This window comes from Schistocerca americana, chromosome 1 (genome assembly GCF_021461395.2).
Source record: "Schistocerca americana isolate TAMUIC-IGC-003095 chromosome 1, iqSchAmer2.1, whole genome shotgun sequence".
Lineage (NCBI taxonomy): Eukaryota > Metazoa > Arthropoda > Insecta > Orthoptera > Acrididae > Schistocerca > Schistocerca americana.
The window spans coordinates 1,101,121,164-1,101,142,082 of record NC_060119.1 but is presented as its reverse complement, the minus strand read 5'-3'; the positions used below and the strand labels follow the sequence as shown (position 1 = coordinate 1,101,142,082).

Genomic DNA, 20,919 nt, shown 5'->3' with positions numbered 1-20,919 from the left:
TACCCTTCACTCGATCCCTACGAAACCCTACATTTCAGTACGATAATGCACAACCGCATGTTTTCTGGCTACAGAAAATGTTCGACTGCTGCCCTGGCCAATGCATTCTCCAGATCTCTCACCAACTGAAAACGTCTGGTCAATAGTGGCCGAGCAACTGTCTCGTCGTAATACGCCAGTCCCTACTCTTGATGAACTGTGGTATCGTCTTGAAGCTGCATGGGCAGCTGTACCTGTAGACGCCATCCAAGCTCTGTTTGACTCAATGCCCAGGCGTATCAAAGCCGTTGTTACGGCCAGAGGTGGTTGTTCTGGGTACTGATTTCTCAGGATCTATGCACCCAAATTGCGTGAAAATGTAATCACATGTCAGCTCTAGTATAATGTATTAGTCCAATGATTACCCGTTTCTCATTTTCTTCTTGGTGTAGCAATTTTAATAGCCAGTAGTGTAGCATTGTTACAAGAAGAACAAAGCTCCTGATATGTAACTCCCTAGTTTGCCCGGTTGTCACGTATGGGTCAGAAGTATGGACTCTGAGAGAAGAAGACAAAACGATTTGAAAACCTTTCAGCGGAAAATGCTATGTAAAATTTGTGGCCAAGGTGGGTGGAGGATACGCTACACCGAGTTGCAATCATGAATACAAGGAAGAGATACAGTACAATACACCAGATCGGCTAGAACACGTGAAGAGAACGGCGGAGAGGAGAATACAAACGAAAATGGTAAAAGGTATGATCCATGCTGCTAGACGGAAATGGAGACCTAGATGTTGTGATGGAATCCGGGGGGCGAATAAGAGCTGCAACAAAAACCGAGAAGTTTGGAAAAAACAGCTGGAAAAGCCACGGCTCACCAAGGACTGTAGCGCTACCGAAGAAGAAGTAGAGTATGTGCTGGCACCGGGTTTCGGGCTCATCCATGACAAAACAGTCCAATAGTAAACTGTACAACACTAAACAGTTATTCACATTGCACAGATACGCAGTTGACACTTCTTAACGCAAGGTTCCTGCATCTGCGCCCTGAGTTTGGGACTACTTGGAGTTCGGTTTAGAGACAAGCGAACGCCAATGCACTCGCGACAAGTGTGCCGCGCAGCAGCGGGTGGAGCACTGTAGGTCGCCGCTGGCGTCCCGAGGCGCTGGAAGGCAGTGGAGGCGGCGGCGGCGACGCTGGGTCAAGGTGAGTGGCCGCGCGGCGCGCACGTGCTGTTTGTCTGCCGCGAGGTTAGTCATCCGCGGGGGCGGGCCGCGCCGGCACCCCGCACGCACGCCGCCAAGCGCGGCGCCGCTCTGGTCAGTGACCCCGCCGACGCTAAATAACACACTCCGAGCCCGTTTCGCACTGCCGGACAACGAAGGAAACAACTGCAGAGACCACTACAAGAGCCTGCTCGCCTGTGTTGCGCTTCTCCCGCCTTAACTCGCATAGTACGATAGCGACTGCTCCTGTCACACAGTAAACGCAGAGCTCGAGAGGCGTAAACAGTGCCGTCGAGGATACATAAAAAGAGAAAAGAACTAGCTGGCATTGGGACGTCATTTTTGGCAAGGCGTCCTTGCAAACACTTTCGTGTCGTGGTCGCCGAGGTCGAACAATAGCTGGTGCGGCCGTGCGTTGTACCGTGACTGGAGACAGTGCTGTGGGTAGTCAGATACAATCTTCGTCGACACAAAGGGATGTTGGCCACAGACAGGACCATGGGCATTGCAGTCTCATTTAACCTTCTCCGAAGTACAGATGAATGCAATGTTCATCAATGTTCTAACCGCGTACTCGGGGTTCCCCTAGAGTCCCACATGTCTGTCCGTAGTTCATTCACTGAAAAAGTTGCAACGATATCCATCTTCGTCTGTTATCACTGAGTTCAAAGTAAATTTCGGCATGATGTACATTAGTGACTCACCCTCTATGATCATCGTTCCATACGAGGAATAAAGGGGATATATGAAGCATGGTTTCGCGGCGATATGAATAAATAAAATTTTTCTCGAGCTTCCAGCCGCGTCAGCTGGTTAAAATCCCAGGAGATTTTAACCACCTGACGCGGCTGGAAGCCTGAGAAAATTTTAGTTAATGGGATGCTTACCACACCTCATGTCTCATCGGTAATTCTGGGCCTACGTGTCTTGATATACAGAATTCCCACATCCACAATTCCCACAAGGCTCCAGATATCAGTACACTTAATACACTTTCTGTCTTTCCTCACGCCACAAATATTTACATTGTTACAATCGCTTGTTAATACTAAATCGGGCCACAGAATAAATTAACGGCGTATCTCTCACTTCTAAGGCAATACCGTGTAAAGGTTGCTCGAAAAAACATACTTTCCGGAGCATTTTGGGCGTAAGTTTTACTTAGTGAGCAGTCAACACGTCTGTCCGCCATGTAGAGCATCCGAGAACGGTAGTAGGCGTGGCAGGGATTTTTCGTTGGTGATTCGACTGGAATGCGATGCATTCAGCTTCGTGATGCCGATTGGGGAGCTACTGGAACCAAAGTTGTGGCCCGAGGCCTCAGAACTGACAAACGGCCGGCAGACCGATGTGTCCACTCCATTCCCAATCTTACTGCATCCTAATGATGCCATATGGCAGAGGATGATACTGTTTCGGCGGCCGGTCGGCAGCACATCGCCTCATGGTTCTTTTTTTGTGTGTGTATTCTTCAGTTTTATGACTGGTTCGATGCGACTCGCGAAGATTTCCAGTCCTTTGACAACTTCTTCATCTCAGACTAGCACTTAAATCCAATGTCCTCAATTATTTGTTGGGTATATTTCAATCTATGTCTTCTCCTACAGTTTTTAGCCTCTACAATTCTCTACTATCCTGATGTCCTGGCACGTATCCTATCACCCTGTCCCTTCTTCATGTCAACGTTTTCCACATATTATATCCTCACTGACTCTGAATCTTTATAGTATCTGTCCGGCTAATTTTCAACATATTTCTCAAGCAGAACATCTGGAACTCTTCGATTCACTTATTTACCGGTTCTCCCACAACTCATGATACACTTCCATACAATCTTGTATTCCAAACACATATTCTCACAAAATTTTTCCTCAAATTACGGCTTATGTTTGACACTAGAAGATTTCCTGTAGAGAAGAATACCCTCTTTCCCAGTGCTAATTTACTTCTTATATTTGCACTACTTCTTTTGTCAAACTTTAATATTTCTTACAAGTTAGCAGAATGTCTTCACTTCGTGTTTGTGTTGTCCTCATCATTTCATCATCATTCATGCAAGTGCCAAGATTAGACTGAGAAAAGATTTGGAATTTGTACTGGCGCTGATAACCGCGCAGTTGAGGGCTCCAAAATCCAAACATCATCATCATTATCACCTTCACTTCGATACTTCGTGGTCCCTAATTTTGATGTTAAGTTAATCATTATTCCAGCATGAGTACTGCTCGTTACTCCCCTCTTTCCTTGCTTCACTCCCCATCCACGTTCTGTGCTCAGACCTCTCACTCTGTTCAACAACTCTTGTAAGTCTTCCTCATTTTCAATGAGGATAGCACTGTCATCAGCGAATCGTATCACTGATATCCTCTCATGTTAACTTTCAATCTTACTCCTACGACTTTCTTTTATTTCCGCAACTGCATCTCCGATATATAGGGTGAACAGTAGAGGAGACAGCTCACATCTGTGTCTCACACTTCAATACCAGCAGTTACTTTACCATAGCCACTTGTAAGTGGCATGGATTGCACTGTTTAAAGCAGGCAACCCGTACCTGCACCTAAACTATGAGCGATGCCAACGTTTCAGAACTGATAGTTTGGTTTGAGGAACACTCAGCGGACTTTTGGGTACTTTCATGTTCTCCACATCTTTTGACCTCACTTGTAAGGAAAACACCAGTGACAACATCGAGAGAGATGTAAGTGCCTTCTTACGACTAATTTCAGTGAGTTATGATAGGCATGTGAGCTCTACAACCATTTGTTGTTCCAAGCAGACCACGCTAAGCAACTGGCAACGGGAAGAACGAAAGCCCTACCTCATGACAGGTACGTATCTCTTAGTCTTCTGATCGCGAATGTAACTCCAATGAAATGTCGTTAGTTGTTATGTGAAGGTACACTATGTGTTCAACAGTTTTTGGACACCTCACTGAAAATGCCTTACAAATCTGTGGTGCCCTCCAACGGTAATGTTGGCATTCGATATGGTGTCGGCCCACCCTTAGCCTGGATGACAGCCTCCACTCTCGCAGGATTACGTTCAATTAGGTGCTGGGAGGTTTCTTGGGGAATGGCAGCCCATTCTTCACGGGGTTCTGCACTGAGAAGAGGTATCGATGTCGGTCGGTAAAGCCTGGCACGAAGTCGCCATTTCAAAGCATCCAAAACGTGTTCTAAAGCATTCAGGTGCGGACTCTGCGCAGGGCAGTCCATTACAGGGATGTTATTGTCGTGTAACCATTCCGCCTCAGACGGTGCATTATGAAAAGGTGCTCTATTGTGTTGAAGATTGCAATCGCCATCTCCGAATTGCTCTTCAACAGTGGGAAGCAAGAAGGTGCTTCAAACATCAGTGTAGGTCTGTGCTGTGATAGTGCCACGCAAAACAACAAGGGATGCAGGCCCCCTCCATGAAAAGAACGACTACACCATAACACCACGGCCTCCGAATTTTACTGTTGGCACTACACACGCTGGCAGATGACGTTCACCGGGCATTCGTCATACCCACACCCTGCCATCGGATCGCCACATTGCGTACCATGTTTCGTCAGTCCACACAACGTTTATCCACTGTTCAATAGTCCAATGTTTAAGCTCCTTACACCAAGTGAGGCGTGTTTGGCATTTCCCGGCGTGATGTGTGGCTTATGAGCAGCCGCTCGACCACGAAATCCAAGTTTTCTCACCAGTCGCCTAACTGCCATAGTTCTGGCAGTGGATCCTGGTGTTTGGCATTCCTGTGTGATGGTCTGGATAGATGTCTGCCTATTGCACATTACGACCCTCTTCAATCGTCGCCGGTCGCTGTGTCCGAACGGTTCTAGGTGCTTCAGTCAGGAACCGCCCTGCTGCTACGGTCGCAGGTTCGAATTCTGCCTCGGGCATGGATGTGTGTGATGTCCTTAGTTACGTTTAAGTAGTTCTAAGTTCTAGGGGACCGATGACCTCAGATGTTATGTCCCATAGTGCTCAGAGCCATTTGAAACATTTTTTTTCTTTTTTTCAATTGTCGGCGGTCTCTGTCAGTCAACAGACGAGGTCGGCCTGTAGACTTTTGTGCTTACGTGTCGCTTCTCGTTTCCACTTCACTACTACATTAGACACAGTGGACCTAGGAATGTTTAGGAGTGTGGAAACCTCGCGTACAGAAGTATGGCGCAAGTGACACCCAATCACCTGACCACGTTCGAAGTCCGTGAGTTCCACGGAGCGCCCCATTCTGCTCTTTCACGATGTGTAATGACTACTGAGGTTGCTGATAAGGAGTACCTGGCAATAGGTGGCAGCACAGTGCACTTAATATGACAAACTTATGTTTTTGGGAGTGTCCGGATACTTTTGATCACATAGTGTATTTGTGGGTAACTTGTGATAAGAAGGTTAACGTGTGAACCAATAGACCAGTAATGTAGAGCAGATATGAACTGAGTAGCCAAATGGCATGGGAAAAGTTCTTCCATTTGAATATGCGCCGTGTACGATGCCCACATCTTGCGACTGGATGAAGCATGTCGTACGAGCGAAGACGTGATTGGTTGATATGGGGGAGGGGACCAAGAAGTGAGATCATCGGTTCCATCGGTTTGGGGAAGAATGGGGAAGGAAGTCGGCCGTGCCCTTTCAAAGGAAACATCCCGTCATTTGCCTGAAGCGATTTAGGGAACTCACGAAAAACCTAAATCAGGATGGCCGGACGCGGGTTTGAACCGTCGAGTCCAGTGTGCGCCACCTCGCTCGCTCGGGGACATCTGAGCTGTCTTTTATAGAGCTGCACTAAGCGAGTTAAGGCACTTCGGGCGGGTATGACAATGGATCCAAGATGGGTCATAGCTTATCGTAGATTACACAAGAAATCAGATTTCTGAGCCAGCAATGTCTAGGTCAGATCTTCAGTATCAGAAAGACAATGATTCCACAAGCACTAAAACACTGCACAGGACGATGAGTTGTATTTGTTGAACGAACATCACATCGTCTCTGTAAAGCCATATGGGGTGATCTGCAATGTACTGCCGGTTAGATTGCCGCCGATTTCGATGAGGGGCATTGACGTTTGGTCACTCAGTATAAATTAAGTAAGTAAATACATTTATAGTTCGCCAGCGACACCTTGTTTTCCTAGAAGCTGGCGTGATTTACTTATCGGTACAAGCTTTGTGTATGTGACTCATGCCAAGTTCCATCTTGGTTGCGATGCCAATTAAACTAAAGGTTGAGCCATGACTGTCTAATAAGGTAATTTATTTTAGGAAAACACATAAATGCTTTATTCTCAGCATAAGCATCTTCCATTAAGTAGTGAAAAAAAATCAATCCATCTTCCGGCGAATGATCATAAATCAGTGTCCTTCGAGAGGGGAGTCTGGAAACGTACTTAACTAGGGCCCGAGTGTGAAACGAGAAGCAAACGTTTGACGCGGGCATCTTCTTAGCGCAGAAGTGCGGATGAGGTCACCCAGTTAGTGCTTCGTCTTCTACAACGATGGGCAGACAAAGGAGACAATGGTACAAGACCGTCTCAATTTGCGAAAGGCTCGCAGAACTCCTGTAGATACTTCGCACGTGAACAACGGCTGAATTTTCAAGCTTTGCTCCTAAATGCACCGCTTCTCGTTACTAAGGTGCTCAAGTGATGCAGTACCTACGGTAGTACGTGTCCTCCACCATAAGAGGGAAATTTATTACATTTGTTAATAAAATTATGTTGAAAGGTTTCAGCTCATCGTCCACCAACATTACAAAAACAACAGAGGAAGTGCAAGCAGACCTATTATTTAGACATAACTGATTACGGTCATCGTCATCGGCCACACTAAGAAAGTCGTTCACTGTACTACGTGACACACGTACTAAATTCCAAGGATTTTTTTTCATTACCGATTCTAGCACTCTGGCTGGACACATAAAAACCTACAATGGACCCAGTTGAGGCTACTAATGTAACAGTGGAAGAATTATTAATGCACGCAGACTCAAACAACTGTGTTTTCTTGATCAAAAAATTATTACGATGATAATGATCCATGGCTTTTATAGCTTAGCTCTGGAAGACTTTATCTCGCACTTACTGCGTACCTTCTTAAATCAAAATTTACCGAACTATAAAAAATTGATGAAGTATGATGTTCCACCATGCTTTAAGAGACTAAAAGTGTATCAGTCAAGCAAAAACAAACAGCCGAAACTTCATAAAAGAAAGCTGCCATCCCTGAAACTTAAATCTCGTAAGCATAACGGAAGATAACAGCTAATTTGACAGACTGGCGTGTTATTCAGAATTTGATATCTATATAAATATTTCAATGACCAAATGATAGACCTCTGCGGAAATGTCTTAACACATTCCAGTGTAATATAAATCATCTACATTTTATGTAGTAGAGGAAAAGGTGATCAGCAGTCAGATAAAGGCATTACAGACAATGTGTTAAGGAAAAAGTAAGTGCTTGAGGCTTAGAAAATTTAAAGTCTGAAATCAGTCTAGACGATAGTTTACTTTTTATAATCGAAGGATTAACTTTAGCGACCACCTAATTTTCTATGACTTATTTGAATAACAGAATTCCGATTTTTGAAGGAAAACATTTATTTACTGCATCACACAAAGTTAAGCACCTCATACATTCAAAATTTAAAAACTAGCACACAGGATACTGAGTTTTATCCTAATTGAGCAGACTGAATGTATAACGTAGTATTCGAAAATGAAATGGTTGAAATGGCTCTGAGCACTATGGGACTCAACTGCTGTGGTCATAAGTCCCCGAGAACTTAGAACTACTTAAACCTAACTAACCTAAGGACAGCACACAACACCCAGCCATCACGAGGCAGAGAAAATCCCTGACCCCGCCGGGAATCGAACTCGGGAACCCGGGCGTGGGAAGCGAGAACGCTACCGCACGACCACGAGATGCGGGCGTAGTATTCGAATAGTAGCTTAAACAAACAAGGGCAAAATAATGACACAGCGCAACATCCTTGAACATCCACAGCGGAGAACGTGCAGTAGGAAAAGTAAAATAAGTTCCATCTACAAACCGGAATCACGCAAGATTATTGCTCAAAGAAAGCCATAAGAAACATACAGGTATGGTACGAATGCTTTGGTAAGAGAAATATGCTGAACAGATCAAGGCGAATCGAAAATTGGTCCAAAATAGGGATTATAATCCGTATCACCTTAACAGTTTATGCCATTGGAATATACCTCCATGGACAGCTCAAGTATTCGGTGGAACTAGTGTGTCCGCTGTATTACGTTCAAAAACTGTATACATAAGTTCTGCCACGGCGCATTCGAGAATGGGATACTTGGGGGAACGGACATGGAGACTGTAAATTTCAACGGAAACACTGATATCAAAGTAATCAGTTCATTAACGTAATGGCATTGGTTCACACTCTCAGTTGTCGCTATAGGTGAGTAACATAGCAGTAAACGAAACTAGTGTACTTACTTCACTGATTTCTTCGAATCCATTGTGCCAATGGAGAGTATTAGCTTGGTTGCTAACAATAGATTTGCGAAAGATCCCTTCACAGGTCAACAGTGCACATTAATAAAACTGTAACAGTAGAATTTGCGGGCGCTGCATACGTGGTGTTAAACGATTGTAGAAAAGAATCAATCGAATGACAAACTAGGCTCGTCATTTGAAAATAAGAGAAGACAACAAGCAGCCATGGTTCCCCGTCTTGTGAAAACGTTTGGTATTACAAAACCGATTTCAAATAAGACTTCCAAGTGACGATATGGCACCTCGAATTTAATCACAAGTATTTCTTCCAGTTCGTATCTTGATTCACTATGATCCAACCTCCCTTCGGCTCAAGTAAAGACCTCAAGCATATTTTATTCGATTGATCCCGAAGACTGCGTAAGATCATGTACGTGGTGTTGTCACGAAACGAACTCCCAACAAACGTGTAAACATTATTAGAAGCAAATGATATAACCAAATACAGACCCCTGCAAAACTTAAAAGGAGCATGAAGAAGGGTACAGCTACAGAAAACAGCAGTTAATTAACATGTATCATAATGAACATACGAAGCTATGACACTTTTATGTAACAACCGCTTAAATTCAATTCTACCATGCTAGATTTATCTGTGTTACAACACATTATGTACCGTCATAGACACACTACATGCACACTAGAATAAAATACATGGTGACTGGCTGTGTGGGCTATGCCTGGTGGCGAATAAATTGAAACAATATTAAGCAAACACTGAAATGCGGAAGGAAGATGTATTATAAAGAGCAAGCGAAGAAAGGATCTACAATGAAATAGCTACTAGAAATAGAAATCAGTTTTTTGGGACTTGTGGTAATGTATTGAGGGATAATTACTCTGACAGTGGAATATGGGAAACGGAAAGTAAACGTCAAAGTAGTTATAGTTAGAACAGATTATTTAGAGCTTTAGGGGTAACACGTAAGAATAGGATGGGCATCAATGGTTCACAGCATACATTCTATCGAAAGAATGACTAAGAAAAAGCGGATGATTCTCATAACAACCCACAATAACCGTGCCTAGTCATTCAGGCGAAATTAGAATCTGACACACATCCGAATATTTCTGAAGTCTTTTTTAATTCTAGTTTTCGCGTTGCTGGAGGAATTACACTTCCCTACAGGCTGACTGACCACAGTGCAAAGGAATATTCACAACGTAGGGACTAAGATGTCACTTGAGGCGCGTGTATACACTTGTTCACACACTGTGGGACTAAAAGGATGCTGTAGACCCTAAACAGCGAGGCAAATAAGCGTAAGTTCTTGTAAGACTAGTGGAAAATGTGCTACCTGACGATGAGCAACTAAGTAGAAACAGGTACGTAAACAAACTATACGTTTCATAAAAGATTGCTAGCTATTTTGTACACAGTTGTAATCATACAGTTACATTGTCTACGATAGTGTTGTGAAACAAAACTGGGGCAACTGCTGTTAGCAGAGCGCAAGAATCTGAGGCTATCCCGCGGCACCGGCCGAACACGCGACCTGTTGCGCTCCCAGTGGGAGTTTGGCAGCCGCGGAAGAGGCTTGTGTAGGTCAGTAACCGAGCGGAGAGCGCCGGGGCACCGGCCGCTCTACGGATCGGCCGCGTCCAGGGTTTGCCGTGCTCGGCTGACGTCTGCCTTCAGCAGCACTACGATCTGTACTATTACTTCGCAGTCCGACATCTCTTAATGATAAGTGGCGAGCAAAAAACTACATCAAGTATTACATCAGAGCTGTTACTAACACAGTCAATAAAGCATCTGTTACGTCGCATCGTTCCTCATATTTTCTCCAGTACTACGTTTCGGCCACGCAGTTACTTTCTCAGGTGTACTCACTTCAAGTGAATGGTTTATTAAAGAAGGGTGCTCCTGAAGACGGTTTTTGCAGCACGATCGAAACGGTCACGCAGCTAAAATCTTCTTAGGAGCACCCACTTTTTGTTATATTTCCTAAGAAATGCTTGCTCCTGAAAAAAAAGTGGAAGAGTATGGTCCAATCTGCTGTGGAGAAAATAGACGCGGACCACCAGATGAGCATTTCTGTACCACGCCTGTCAGCTGTTAGGTGGTGAAGTGTCATGCAGATATTTGAATAAGTGGGAGGCATATCTGTCTGATCAGAGGATGTGTCGTTATATGTTCGAGGAAACGTTGTTCGCCTGACAATAAATAAGAAAGATATGTAATTTGGGTGAGAATGCACAAAATGACCAAAGTGTGTCTCGTAACATCGGGTGTATAGATTGAATGAGTTATTACCCAGCCGTCTCAGTCAATACGTGGGAGTTACGAAGACGTGCAGGGATGTTACTTCGAAACCGTTGAGAATCAACGTTGAAGAGAAACCGTAAATGGACTGAATCTGTTTCTGTTGCTTATCTCTCGCAAGGGCCGTAAGTTAAGAGAGTGTGTTGTGTGTTTTTCTACGTTTCATTCGCGAGTAGAACAGAGAAAAGGGGAGAATTGTAAAGTCACGAAGTACTCTCCCATACACACTGCGCAGTGATGTAATGTCCTCTGCCGCAAGGTGAAATTACGGACAAAACAAATTGGATACTTAATAGTATTCTCAACAACAAATTTCTACGAAAGTGGGTGAGCTCAGAGCCATAGAACTAGGCCGTTTAGAGTTGATTCAGCATGAAAATAATATTTTATAGAACGTGATAATTTTAAAAAACGGCTTCATTAATCTCACTGATCTCTAAACGTAAACAATGTGGAATTTTCTTCCTAATAACATCTTTCATACGAGAACATGTGCATAATAGACAAAAAGCTTGAAACTCGGCATGTAGTTTACTTACCGAAATTAATAGTGCTGCAGGAGCACGTGGGTGGATCAGCTGTTGCTCAGTCTCTTGCTTTCAGATATTCTTTACCGCGCACCGGCCCTAAGGATATAATGGTTTACCGAGGGGTGGAGTGGATGGTGTACCTTCGTGGAAAGGCACTTAGGAGGACGTAAGACCGTGGGACTTAGCGTTCAAAAAACTCAAAGGTTTGTTTTGGTCGTACGCAACGAGAGCCAAGACGACGCCGCGCGCGCACGTGTTCTAAACAGAGCTCTTCCCGATCTGCTCGCTACGACCAGCAACGGAGCACTGAAGCACGCCGCACGCCGCCGCGGGTTTTCTTACCTGCCGCCGCGGCGCCCGCACCGCCATCTGGCGACGGCGCGCTGAACTAGGGCCTGGCGCCCGGTAGGCGCCTCAAACCGGCCTCCGGGCTTCTGACAGGTACGTAACAACGGCTGCGATAGCGTCGCCCGACAGTTACGAGGCTGGCCGGGGCTGAAGCGTAAGGTCCTCGTCATGGTACGCTCCAAGCAGGACGTGTCAATGTTCGCTACCATCACGTTTTGTTCGCATCGCAATCTCGGAATCGACAGCACATGGAAGTTGTTTTTTTATCGAGAGACGCGAAGAACTTGTTACATGGGGTGCCCTGAGGTTCTACTCTCCTCAGACGTCATTTTTGTGGAAGTGTTGATGTAGTATTTTATTCAACTTCAGCAGCTGTAGTTGTTCATACCGAAATTATCAGTAACCAGCTGTTCAAAAGAAATTTAATTTCTTAATCGCTTTCAGGGACTTAGTGCCCCTCATAAGAAGGTTATAACTATCGTGTTATTTGTGAGCGTCAACAATAAAATGAAATACCCTGTGTGCAACTGGTTGCTGATTCTTTCTATGTGGGCCTTTTTAAAAAAAAAAAAAAATGTTCTTTACATAGATAGTCAGGCAGCAGTTAGAGTTGACGGTAAACTGAGTTCAAGGTTCAGAGTAGTTTCAGGGGTAAGACAAGGCTGCAACCTGTCCCCACTGTGCCGGCCGATGTGGCGGAGCGGTTCTAGGCGCTTCAGTCTGGAACCGCGCGACCGCTACGGTCGCAGGTTCGAATCCTGCCTCGGGCATGGCTGTGTGTGGGGTCCTTAGGTTAGTTAGGTTTAAGTAGTTCTAAGTTCTAGGGGACTGATGGCCTCAGCTGTTAAGTCCCATAGTGCTCAGAGCCATTTTTTTGTCCCCACTGTTGTTCATATTGTTTATGGATCATATGTTGAAAACAATAGACTGGCTGGGAGAGATTAAGATATGTGAACACAAAATAAGCAGTCACGCATATGCCGATGACTTAGTTGTGATGACAGATTCGACTGAAAGTTTGCAAAGTAATATTTCAGAGCTAGATCAGAAATGTAAGGACTATGATATGAAGATTAGCATCTCCAAAACGAAAGTAATGTCAGTGGGAAAGAGATATAAACGGATTGAGTGCCAAATAGGAGGAACAAATTTCAGGTGGACGGTTTCAAGTACTTAGGATGCATATTCTCACAGGATGGAACATAGTGAAAGAACTGGAAGCGAGGTGTAGCAAAGCTAATGCAGTGAGCGCTCAGCTACGATCTACTCTCTTCTGCAAGAAAGAAGTCAGTACCAAGACTAAGTTATTTGTGCACCGTTCAATCTTTCGACCAACTTTGTTGTATGGGAGCGAAAGCTGGGTAGATCCAGATTACCTTATCAATAAGGTTGAGGTTACGGATGTGAAAGTAGCTAGGATGATTGCAGGTACTAGTAGATGGGAACAATGGCAATAGGCTGTCCACAATGAGGAAATCAAAGAAAAACTTGGAATGAACTCTATAGATGTAGCAGTCAGGGCGAACAGACTTAGATGGTGGGGTCATGTTACACGCATGGGAGAAGCAAGGTTACCCAAGAGACTCATGGGTTCAGCATTAGAGGCTAGGAGGAGTCGGGGTAGATCAAGGAGAAGGTACCTGCATTCGGTTAAGAATGATTTTGAAGTAATAGGCTTAACATCAGAAGAGGCACCAATGTTAGCACTGAATAGGGGAACATGGAGGAATTTTATTAGGGGGACTATGCTCCAGACTGAACGCTGAAAGGCATAATCAGTCTTAAATGATGATGATGATGATGTTAAATTTTGTCTTTTCGATTGATTCAAATGGTTCAAATGGCTCTGAGCACTATGGGACTCAACTGCTGTGGTCATAAGTCCCCTAGAACTTAGAACTACTTAAACCTAACTAACCTAAGGACAGCACACAACACCCAGCCATCACGAGGCAGAGAAATCGATTGATTCCTGGTGAGCGGTACGTCATTTTCGGCAGATCTTTGAGTAACAATAATGGAATGTGAATCGGCTGAGTTGCACACGCTTGGCGAGAGGAGTTGCGTCTCGTAGTAGTACACCCCCGGTCTGTTCGCAGAAATGGTACGGTTCCGTATGGAATGAAATAACGTATCATAGTATATAAATGGTAATACTGACTTTAAATAAAAAAATAAAAAAAATAAATGCTTCTCATGCCCGATCCTAAATAAGAGCAACCATAGTAAAAAATTGAAAACTGAGTCATGATTGTCGGCTGTGACAGGGAAACAACTGATATGCCGCTGTTCAGCTTGCAATAAAGGCAGGTGGAATCATATCCTGAACGTTTCTGCCATTGCAGTTCATTCAGAACTACCAGAAACTAATTTTTGTAAAAAACAAATCCATGTCATATTACTCTTTTTTGCAGACTCCATGCAAAACCAGACTCGTTTCACAACAGCTGGGGACTTCTTCTTGCCGTTCTTCAGCTCTCTATGCCGTTCAGATAAGCACTGTTTAATTTTCTCTCGTCTTCTGTACTGTGAAAACGTTTTCCAGCCGAATAGGCCTCACATTGTGGTGAATGTGTGGTTGAATTTTTGTTGCAGTACGATATAGGTACGGGAGTGAAAGGACATCAGTTCGAAGCATATCAAAGAACTACAAACAACTCATTTCACGCCATTGGGAATGCCTTTGTAGAATCACAATACTTTATTAGGAGGGCAGCTACTGGCATGAATTTCCCAACCACTAAGCTTCGCACCATAAAGTTTTCTTTCACCTCTGTCTGGATGTGTCTCTATTTAATTTTTCGTAGTCCCTTAGTGAATGTGAAGCCTACCAACCAACCAAAAGTGGCATTCCGTGTGCTGGGAAAGTTCTCCAGGTATTGGAACTTAACTCATCTCTGCTTCCGGGTTATGGTGTTTTGAAGGAATTGGATTTCTACGTACTGTAACGATAAATGTGTCAGATGTTGCCTACATTTATAAATCGTCACATGTAATCGTTCCATCCCTTATTACCTCACTCTGCTACTCCCTGGTGTAATAGGACATACATCTGCAGTTTTGACTCATCACAGTGCAACAAAGACTAAGTTACATTTTATATCTCAGGGACTGCTGAACTCTACATTTACCTAGATTAAGAGAAACTGTGGTGAGACACAGTACAGCGAACACCAAATGTTGGGATGCATTTCTGAGTTAGGATTGTTCAGTGAACGCTGACGAGGAAGCTAATCCTCGTTTGCGCGTTGTTGCTCGACTTGGACGTAACTTGTTTGAATCCCGGTAATAAGAGAAACCATCACCGATACTATTTGGCCAAAAAGCGAACAGATAGTGCCAAGAATTTACCAAACACTAAACTGCGCGCTGGGCAACGGCCTTGCCGCAGTGGATACACCGGTTCCCGTGAGATCACCAAAGTTAAGCGCTGTCGGACGTGGCCGGCACTTGACTGGGTGACCTTCCAGCCCGCCATGCGCTGTTACCATTTTTCGGGGTGCACTCAGCCTCGTGATGACAATTGAGGAACTACTCGACCGAATAGTAGCGGCTTCGGTCTAAGAAAACCATAGTAACAACCGGGAGAGCGGTGTGCTGACCACACGCCCCTCCTATCCGCATTCTCACCTGAGGATGACACGGCGATCGGATGGTCCTGATGGGCCACTTCTGGCCTGAAGACGGAGTGCTTTTTTTATGTGCTTTTAAACTTCGGGCTACTGTTAATTTCGAGACCTCTCTGCAGTCTCTCTAGTATCTCTAAGATGGAGTGTATGTGACTATGTTGATAGTGATCTATCCTTCGCATAGAAACTATCAACAATCACCCCCTCCCCCCTAACTAACGTGCGACAAAATTTAACGTAGAACATACGAGTTTGGGCAAAAATATGGAAACAGAGCGAGAAATACATACAATATAGATCGAAAGTATCCGGACACCTCCAAAAACAAACGTTTTTGATATTAGGTGGATTGTGCTGTCACCTACCGCCAGGTACTCCATATCAGCGCCCTCAGTAGTCATTAGACATCGTGAGAGAGCAGAATGGGGCGCTCAGTGGAACTGACTGACTTCGAACGTGGTCAGCTGATTGGGGTAACTTGTGTCATACGTCTGTAAGCGAGATTTACACAAACATCCCTAGGTCCACTGTTTCCGATGTGGTAGTGAAGTGGAAACTTGAAGGGACACGTATAGCACAAAAGTGTACAGGCCGACCTCGTCTATTGACTGACTGAGACCGTCGACAGTTGAAGAGGGTCGTAATGTGTAATAAGCGGACATCTATCCAGACCATCACAGAGGAATTCCAAACTGCACCAGGATCCACTGCAAGTACTATGATGGCGGGAGGTGAGAAAACTTGTATTTCTTGGTCAAGCAGCTGCTCATAAGTCACACATCACTTCGGTAAATGCCAAACGACGCCTCGCTTGGTGTAAGGAACATTGGACGATTGAACAGTGGAAAAACGTTGTGTGGAGTGACGAATCATAGTACATAATGTGGCCATCCGATGGCAGGGTGTGGATATGGCGATTGCCCGATGAACGTTTTCTCACAGCGTGTGTAGTGCCAACAGTAGAGTTCGGATGCGGTGGTGTTACAGTGTGGTCGTGTTTTTCATGGAGGGTGCTTGCACCCCTTGTTGTTTTGCGTGGCAGTATCACGCACATGCCTACATTGATTTTTTAAGCACCTTCTTGTTACCCACTGCTGAAGAACAATTTGGGGATGGCGATTGCATCTTTCGACACGATCGAGCACCTGTTACACTACAATAACATCCCTGTAATGGACTGGCCTGCACAGAGTCCAGACCTAAATCCTATAGAACACCTTTGGGGTGTTTTGGAACGCCGATTTCGTGCCAGGCCCCACCGACCGACATCGACACCTATCCTCAGTGCAGCACCCCGTGAAGAATGGGCTGCCATTCCCCAAGAAACCTTCCAGCACCTGACTGAACGAATGCCTGCGAGAGTGGAAGCTGTCATCAAGACTAAGGGTTGGCCAACACCATATTGAATTCCAGCATAACCGATGGGGGGCGCCACGAAATGGTAAGTCATTTTCAAACAGATGTCCGGATACTTTTGATAACCTTGTGTATGACAGCCAAGCCTGTAGGTTCCGCCATTGCATTTGACCACGAACGGCATCTGTGCATGTCCTCAAGACGTCACAAGTGTCAGTCGTCGTCGGAACAGTGTTCTGTGTAGTTGTGAGTGCAGTATGTCGGAGGTAAGTGAATTAGAACGTGGACAAATTATTGGTGCTCGTATGGTGTGTGCTTCCGTAATAAAGATAGCCCAAGTTTTTTGGTGTTTCGAGAGGCACTGTAACGAAAAATGTACCTACTATAGTGAAAGCAGAAAAACAGCGTTCGCAGAATGCAAGTGTGTGTTGAGTGGTCGCTGCAGGCGGTCACTGAAGAGCACCGTGACGAAAAGTAAGGGGACGAAACTGCAAAAGTCACTGCAGAAACGAATGTCGCACTCGCAAACCACAGCTGAACGAAAACAACACTAAGGGAGCTCAATTAGCAGGGAATTGTAGGGAATAGCACACTGGACTCGCAATTGGGAGGACGACGGTCCAAACGCGCGTCCGGTCATCCTGATTAAGATTTTGCGGGATTTCCCTAAATCGCTTCAGGCAAGTGCCGCAATGGTTTCTCTGAAAGGGCATGGCTGAGTTCCTTCCCCATCCTTCCCTAATCCGATGCACGCCCGGGTTCCCGGGTTCGATTTCCGGCGGGGTCAGGGATTTTCTCTGCCTCGTGATGACTGGGTGTTGTGTGCTGTCTTTAGGTTAGTTAGGTTCAAGTAGTTCTAAGTTCTAGGGGACTGATGACCTCAGATGTTAAGTCCCATAGTGCTCAGAGCCATTTTTGAACGAGTATTATGTAACGTATGCAGGAAAGGACCTCATTCACAGAAGCAATGCTGCTTCCGCGACTGTACGAGTTTCGTAAAATAATAAACAAACCGCTCCCAGTCACAAATCGTGATTTTATTTCAATTCAAAATGGCTCTGAGCACTATGCGACTTAACTTCTGAGGTCATCAGTCGCCTAGAACTTAGAACTAATTAAACCTAACTAACCTAAGGACATCACACACATCCATGCCCGAGGCAGGATTCGAACCTGCGACCGTAGCGGTCGCTCGGTTCCAGACTGGAGCGCTTAGAACCGCACGGCCACCACGGTCGGCTTTATTTCAGTGCATGATGTATTCCAAGCCTTGTGGTTCATTATCGGGTGTTTGATCATCATTTGTGAAATTTAGGCTAATACTCGTCCTGTGGCGATTATATATATCTAATTGCAAAGTGGCACACTGCGAATATAGGCTTTTAGAAAACTAAGGCAACAATCAAAAATTACTTTCTGTTTCCTGTGGTGATACAGCGAGACCTTGAGAGGTGGTGGTCCAGATTGCTGAACCTGGTACCTCTAATACCCAGTAGCACGTCCTCTTGCATTGATGCGTGCCTGTATTCGTCGTGGCATGCTACCAACTTCGTCGTGGCATGCTATCCACAATTTCATCAAGCCACTATTGGTCCAGATTGTCCCACCGCTCAACAGCGATTCGGGTTAGATCCCTCAGAGTGGTTGGTGGGTCACGTCGTCCATAAACAGCTCTTTTCAATCTATCCTCGGCATTTTCGATGGGGTTCATGACCGGAGAACATGCTGGCCACTCTAGTCGAGCGATGTCGTTATCCTGAAAGAAGTGATTCACAAGATGTGCACGATGGGGGCGTGAATTTTCGTCCATGAAGAAGAATGCCTCGCCAATATGCTGCCTATATGGTTGCACTATCGGCCGGAGGACGGCATTCACGTATCGTACAGCTGTTACGGCGTCTTCCACGATCACCAGCGGCTTACGTCGGCCCCAAATATTGTTACCTCAAAACAGCAGGGAACTTCCACCTTGCTGCACTCACTGGAAATTGTGTCTAAGACGTTCAGCCTGAACGGGGTGCCTCCAAATGCGTCTCCGACGATTGTCTGCTTGAAGGCATATGCGGCACTCATCGGTGAAGAGAACGTGATGCCAATCCTGAGCGGTCCATTCGGTATGTTGTTGGGCCCATCTGTACCGCACTGCATGGTGTCGTGGTTGCAAAGATGGATCTCGCCATGAACGCTGGGAATGAAGTTGCGCATGACGCAGCCTATTGTACATAGTTTGAGTCCTAACATGACGTCCTGTGACTGCACGAAAAACATTATTCAACATGCTGTCAGGGTTCCTCCGAGCCATAATCCGTAGGTAGGGGTCATCCACTGCAGCAGCATCCCTTGGGCGGCCTGAGCGAGGCATGTCATCGACAGTCTCTCTGTATCCTCTCCATGTCCGGACAAAATCGCTTTGGTTCACTCCGACGCGCCTGTACACTTCCCTTGTTGAGAGCCCTTCCTGGCACAAAGTAACAATGCGGACGCGATCGAAGCTCGGTATTGACCATCTAGGCATGGTTGAACTACAGACAACACGAGCCGTGAACCTCCTTCCTGGTGGAATGACTGGAACTGATCGGCTGTCGGACCCCATCCGTTAATAGGTGCTCTTCATGCATGGTTGTTTACATCTTTGGGCGGGTTTAGCGACGTGTCTTAACAGTCAAAAGGGACTATGGCTGTTAAAAAACATGCGCAGTCAACGTCCATCGTCAGGAGTTCTGGGAAAAACATTTTTTGATGTGTACATACAAGTATATGACTACTCCTATTGTACTTCACCTGTTTATATATGCTGTATATATATCGTCGTATAGCACTTTTGTAAACACAATTCAGAGCAAGTCAAAGAATTTAAAAATAGAAAGGTACTACGTTCAACATATGGACACGTGTTGTTATATCACAGTTGGTACAAAGATATTACATTATTACTGTACATAGATGTCATTTTTAAAGCAGTTATTTTTATAAATGTCAGATGTGATTATATGTTGTGCAATGGTTGCACTATTAAAGTTGTATTAGTTTTGTAAAAACTTATATCCACAATGTGCTATTTTGTAATTCCACTTATTAAATCCAAACGGGGCGTGTATCAACCTCAATTTGAAAAATGATGTTGAACGCTCAAACACCTGAAGATGAGCTTAGGGGCTGGAAATCCGTCGTACATTGAAATAAGACCACGATTTGTAACGGAAGACTACACTTTTTTTTTATTTTACAATTCTACTATGTTACGGATCTGATAGCAAAAGTGATCACATAATGCTTGCGAGTAATGCGAACTTGCAGAGTAATCATGGGGCACATGGAATACCACGATATGGCTGCCAAAATCATCACCGAACCCCCACCATATTTCACTCATGGGACGTGAACTAGGCGAGAAGTTCGAAACAGTGAAAACAAGGCTCATCCGAAGAAACAACTTTATTCCATTTCTCCGTAGTCTGTCATGGGTTCGGCACCTCGTTTCTTGGTACGGGCGTTTGGATAACACATTTGTGGTTTCGGAAATTTATCTCGCTCTGCAATTCCCTACTTGTTGAGCTCGCTTCCTGTTGTTTTCGTATTGACAGGATTCGCGAGTGCGACGTTCATTTCTTCAGTGACATTTGCAGGTGTCTTCCCCTTATTTTTTGTCACAGTGCTTTTCAGTGACCAACACACACTTTCGGTGGCGTTGTGATTTAGCGAACGGTGATGCTCTGCTTTCCCTGCAGGCGGTATAATATTCGATGTAGTAGTGCCTTTCGGAACACCAGACACTTCGGCTGTCTTGATTACGGAAGCACCCACCATAGGAACATCACCAATTTGTCCAAGTTCAAGTTCACTTAACGTATTGAGGACATGCACAGCTGCCGTTCGTGGCCAAATGCAACAGCGAAACCTGCACGTTGGCTATCATATGTATTTCTCGCGGTGTCCTCACACTTTTTGTCCAATCTTGTACATTCTAATAAGGTAGATTTGGCCGCCCGTTAGTTGAGGGAACAGGGGGTGACGCGCAGTTTGTTCCCATCCGAAGGACAGATGACTATTAAC

The 20,919-nt window shown here is 45.0% G+C and overlaps 1 protein-coding gene across 2 annotated transcripts in view; it reads right to left on the bottom strand.

Annotated features, from left to right (window-relative positions):
* Window positions 1–11,824, bottom strand: part of LOC124618105 (ras-related and estrogen-regulated growth inhibitor-like) — a 572,768-nt gene extending 560,944 nt beyond the window's left edge. For both annotated transcript variants that reach the window (XM_047145318.1, XM_047145319.1), the window contains exon 1: window positions 11,543–11,824. The gene's annotated coding sequence lies outside the window, so the exon portion shown is untranslated. The remainder of the gene's footprint in view (window positions 1–11,542) is intronic.
* Between the last annotated feature and the right edge of the window lie 9,095 nt (window positions 11,825–20,919).